Genomic DNA, 4983 nt, shown 5'->3' with positions numbered 1-4983 from the left:
ACCATTTTCATCATTTTTATTCAATACAATAATATCTCATGCCTTAAATGATCCCCATCACCTTTTTTATATTCTTGTCGAAAACGGAATGTTCAATTATTGTTATATTTTGGTCGGAAACGGAATGTTCTTCATCATTACTATATATATCCTAAAATCTTTATTTTATTATATATTTTAAGAGTTTTTAAGGAATTTCTTTATGATTGAAAGATTTAAATCAAAAACTTAAAAAATATATATATTTATAGAACTATAGATAAGTGAGCATGCGTTCGTTGCCAAATAACCTTAAAAAATATAATATGTATTATTTTTAATAAAAAATATATTTTGTCTAGAACCAGGCGAAATAAATTTTAAACATACGCACGTCTGTTCAGATTTTATTTGCACAGTATCAGGAAAATTGATCAGAGCTACTGAGCTAGCCCGTTGATTGTTTCAGTACTGTCACAAATATCGACGTAGATAAGCCTGATATAGTAATGGGGAATGCCCCAATAGCTAGCAGTAAAGGAGACTAGTTGGTCGTCATCTCTTTCCGTCACACTACATACATCTACATATATAGGAAAAGTCAACGAAATCTCTGAAAAGTGTTTTTATTGAAGTCACCAGTGTTTTACTTTGGAGTGCACAATAAGTGGATAATGTAGTCAATCTGACTCATAGCCTACTCATCCCTCATTCATTTCATCACACATTCATTACCTTCATCAACATATATAAAACCTTCAGCATACATATATTGATTTATTCACATGTCGACATGATTAAAAGTTATTCGAGTGATGATCATGCGCGCGGTTGTTGGGGTATTATAATATGATACTCCTAGTTGTGAACTTTCCTGATTAATCTAATCCCCTCAAATTATTCACGTTTTGACCTAGCTTTAAAATAAGAGAGAGATGATACTTTATTACTGAACTCTCTCGAACAACTCTTTAATTGATGATTAATTGAAATAAAACGTCACATATTTATACGAATCTAGATTAAGCCTTTCTCATACGGAAAGATATATGTTCGATTCATGAGAGTAAATTTTAAGTGAGAAAATTGTACTAGATATATAAATAAAAACCATGTCATTTTTAACTTTTAATGGACACATCTTATCTTAAGGTTTTGATAAATATTAAGAAACTTAATTATTACACTCTTTCTATCCCTAATTAATCATCACTTTTTCATAATAAAAATGACAGTTTATTAAAGACGGAGATAGTACATGTTAATGACTTAAAATATCCCTTCATATGTAACTACGTATATAAGTAATTAAGGAATTCGTGCAATATATGAGATATATTTGTTATTATCTGGATAATAAATATGCCATGTATTAGTTTTGGAGACGTTCTCTGTTTTGTATCATCATTAATTAATATTAATATATCAGTACACATACAAGCTCAATATTTACCTATTCAGGATTGTTTATTTTTTTATTTTATGGATTGTTTATTTGAGGTTATATAATTATCAGTTTATCACGTTAATATGTATTAGCCGTTTAGGTACATAACTTCAGCATTAATCACAATACGATTTCTCAGATATTGACATGCATGATAGACAAAGTTTAACCACACATGATCATGCACATGCACAATATTTATCCCAAAACGAAATAAAACATCCTAATTTTTTTTTTAAGTTACATCCTAATTAATTAATACTAGTAAAATACACAATCATACTAATTATCAAAAAAAAAAAATACACATTCATACAAGTCCACTGAAGCAATTCAACGAATTAATAGTATTACTTAATCATAATACAATGTAATACTACTGACGTACTTAATTAATCGTTGTTTTTTCCATGCAATTTATATAAGAAAAATGACAAGTAATTAAGGATGGACGTAATACTATTTTTGATATTCCATCGGACTAATGTACGCATAAACTTCCAAAACATAATTTGTAACCGTTAAAAATCTAGGATTAGGAATAATTTTTTAGTACTTGGATTAGGATTTTTTTGAGTACTTGGATTAGGATTTTAGTATGTCACAAATTGATTATATTACATAAATATTTTTATATTAATTAAGAAATAAATTAAGTATTCCTAAATCAAATAAAAAATAAATTTATATATTTTTAGGTCTATTAAAATTAGATGAGTTAATGTTAGTATAAATGGATGATTTTGTATAAACAATCATCTAAATCATTTGATAGGCTGAATCTTATCATTAATAAAAACTCTTTACTCGTATCACGTAAATCATTCGTGTACTTACTGTCCGATATTCCTATAAATAAGCACTTTCTAAGAAGAAAAATAAACACTTTGTCGTCTCTGACCATAAAATTTCTTCTCTCTATGTCAACACACTACAAAATTAAGTAAGCAAAGCAGTACTGAAACTCAAATTACAGTTCAATAATGGAGGATATTGAAAAAACCTCTCTTCGGAAAATAATAACGGTGGCGTCAATCGCCGCCGGAATCCAATTCGGCTGGGCACTTCAACTCTCCCTCCTCACTCCGTACGTTCAAACATTAGGCGTTCCTCATGAATGGGCCTCCTTCATTTGGCTTTGCGGCCCACTCTCCGGCTTAATCGTCCAGCCAATAGTCGGCTACAACAGCGACCGCTGCACCAGCCGATTCGGACGCCGCCGTCCGTTCATCGCCGGCGGAGGGATCTTCATCGCGCTCGCCGTGTTCCTAATCGGCTTCGCGAAGGACATAGGCTACATGGCCGGTGATTCCTTACACACGGCGACGAAGCCGCGCGCGGTGGCGGTTTTCGTCGTCGGGTTCTGGGTTCTCGATGTCGCAAACAACATGCTACAAGGCCCGTGCAGAGCATTTCTAGCCGATCTCTCGAACGGAGATCACAAGATGATGAGAATCTCGAACGGATTCTTCGCATTCTTCATGGCGCTTGGGAATGTTTTGGGTTACGCAGCTGGAGCTTTCTCTAAAATGCACCAGCTGTTACCTTTCACTAAAACGACAGCCTGTGACGAAACTTGCGCCAATCTCAAAACTTGCTTCCTAGTCGATATAATCATACTCTCCGTCGTTCTAGCTACCGCCATCCTAACCGTCAAGGAAATCCCGATAACCCAAGAAGATCTAATCAAAGACGAACCGGATTCGAAATCGAAATCGTCGTTAATCCCATTCGTGACCAACATGATGGCGGCGTTAAAGAGTTTTAAGAAACCAATGTGGGTCTTACTATTAGTGACGGGACTCAATTGGATTGCTTGGTTCCCATTCATTTTGTTCGATACCGATTGGATGGGCAAAGAAGTGTACGGAGGTGAAGCCGAAGGGAATGAACGTCAACAGAGTGTATATGAAGCTGGGGTTCGAGCCGGAGCGGTCGGTTTGATGATTAATTCGGCCGTATTGGCGGTTTTTTTCGGTCATGATTGAACCGATGGCCCGGTTCGTTGGTGGAGTGAAACGGATTTGGGGTGTGGTTAATTTGATTTTGGCTGTTGGTTTGGGCATGACGGTGTTGATTACTAAGAGAGCAGAGGAGTGGAGAACTCTCCACGGCGTTGATGCTCAGAATCTTCCACTCCCGCCGGCGAATATCAAGGCGGCTGCTTTGTCGGTGTTTGGTGTCTTGGGCCTCCCACTCTCGGTAACTTTTCTTTTTACCCACTCCCGTTAAATTTAATTTTAAACTTTGTGGACAGACTTTGTGTAATAATAAAGTAAAAGATAAAGAAGTTTCTACATATAGCATAATTAGGAAAAAGGTCATGTGTTGTTGGAGTATGAGGCATAAAGACATGAGTCCGTGGTAATATGTAGCCAAGGGACCACTTTTTAACTCAACTTGCAAATTTATCTTTTTGAGGGACTAAACTGACTATAGTTTGATATTATAAGGACGCTTTAACTGATATTTTTCTTCAAAAACAGGTAACATTCTCCATTCCTTTTGCTTTGGCATCAATCTATAGCTCTTCCAGTGGAGGAGGTCAAGGATTATCCTTGGGAATTCTGAATTTGGCTATTGTCATCCCTCAGGTAACAAAATCATCTATTTTCACCAAATTTGTGGTATTAAGATAAAACAAAAGACTAGTACATACCTGATTATTCATGGTTAATTACCTAAACATCTTATATCGATTTTACAGATGTTGGTGTCAGTAATTAGCGGGCAATTAGACGGAGCGTTCGGAGGAGGTAACGAGGCGGCGTTCGTAATGGGGGCTATAGCAGCTGCAATTACTGTACCTCTAGCTCTATTTGTGTTACCTAATCCACCTAAACAAGCTTCTCTTAACCTTCCGATCAGCGGAGGACATTGAACATGATCACTATAGTACTATTTTTCATTATTATTTTGTCTTGTATGATTTTCTTTAACTTGTACCTTTCTAGTTTTTGTTTTTTGATAGTTCATACATGTATTCCACTACAAAAGAGGAAAAAAAAAAATGCTAATCTAAGTTTGCAATGATATAAAACATTTAATGTATCAAGCAAGCCCTTGTATAAAACCCAATGTTCATTTTGTTTCATTTGGACACCACAAGTTGTGAGTTAATGATACTGGTTTGATTTCTAATGCAAATTATAGTATATAAGAAAAGAAAGAGGAAGAGAAGATCAAGAGCTATGGTAAAATTACTCACCCAATGAAAATTAAGTTAAATTGAGATGATCATTACTCCCTCCGTCCCAAAATAGACGATCAATGGAATCACTTTTGCTCTTCCTTCTATACAAAGTTTGAATTTTCTATTTATGGAGGATCAGATGGGCCCACACATATGCCGCAATTTAAATGGGCCTCCACTACTTGTTCAAAAATTGGGGTAGGCGGCCCGCGATATATATATATATATATATATTAATTTACGATTTAATTTTTTTTAGCTTATGAATCAATAGGTGCCTTGTTTCCCAAGTATCTCTGAAAACCCTATAAATTAAATTAAGAATCACTTCTACACATATTAACGCCACCTACTTCGTTAAGGA

At 35.0% G+C, this 4983-nt stretch overlaps 1 pseudogene; it reads left to right on the top strand.

Moving 5' to 3' along the window:
- Positions 1-2409: 2409 nt before the first annotated feature.
- LOC139882904 (sucrose transport protein SUC1-like) lies at positions 2410-4307 on the top strand (annotated as a pseudogene).
- The last annotated feature ends 676 nt before the right edge of the window (positions 4308-4983 follow it).

This window comes from Rutidosis leptorrhynchoides, unplaced genomic scaffold (genome assembly GCF_046630445.1).
Source record: "Rutidosis leptorrhynchoides isolate AG116_Rl617_1_P2 unplaced genomic scaffold, CSIRO_AGI_Rlap_v1 contig324, whole genome shotgun sequence".
Lineage (NCBI taxonomy): Eukaryota > Viridiplantae > Streptophyta > Magnoliopsida > Asterales > Asteraceae > Rutidosis > Rutidosis leptorrhynchoides.
This window is presented reverse-complemented; position numbering and strand designations above follow the sequence as displayed.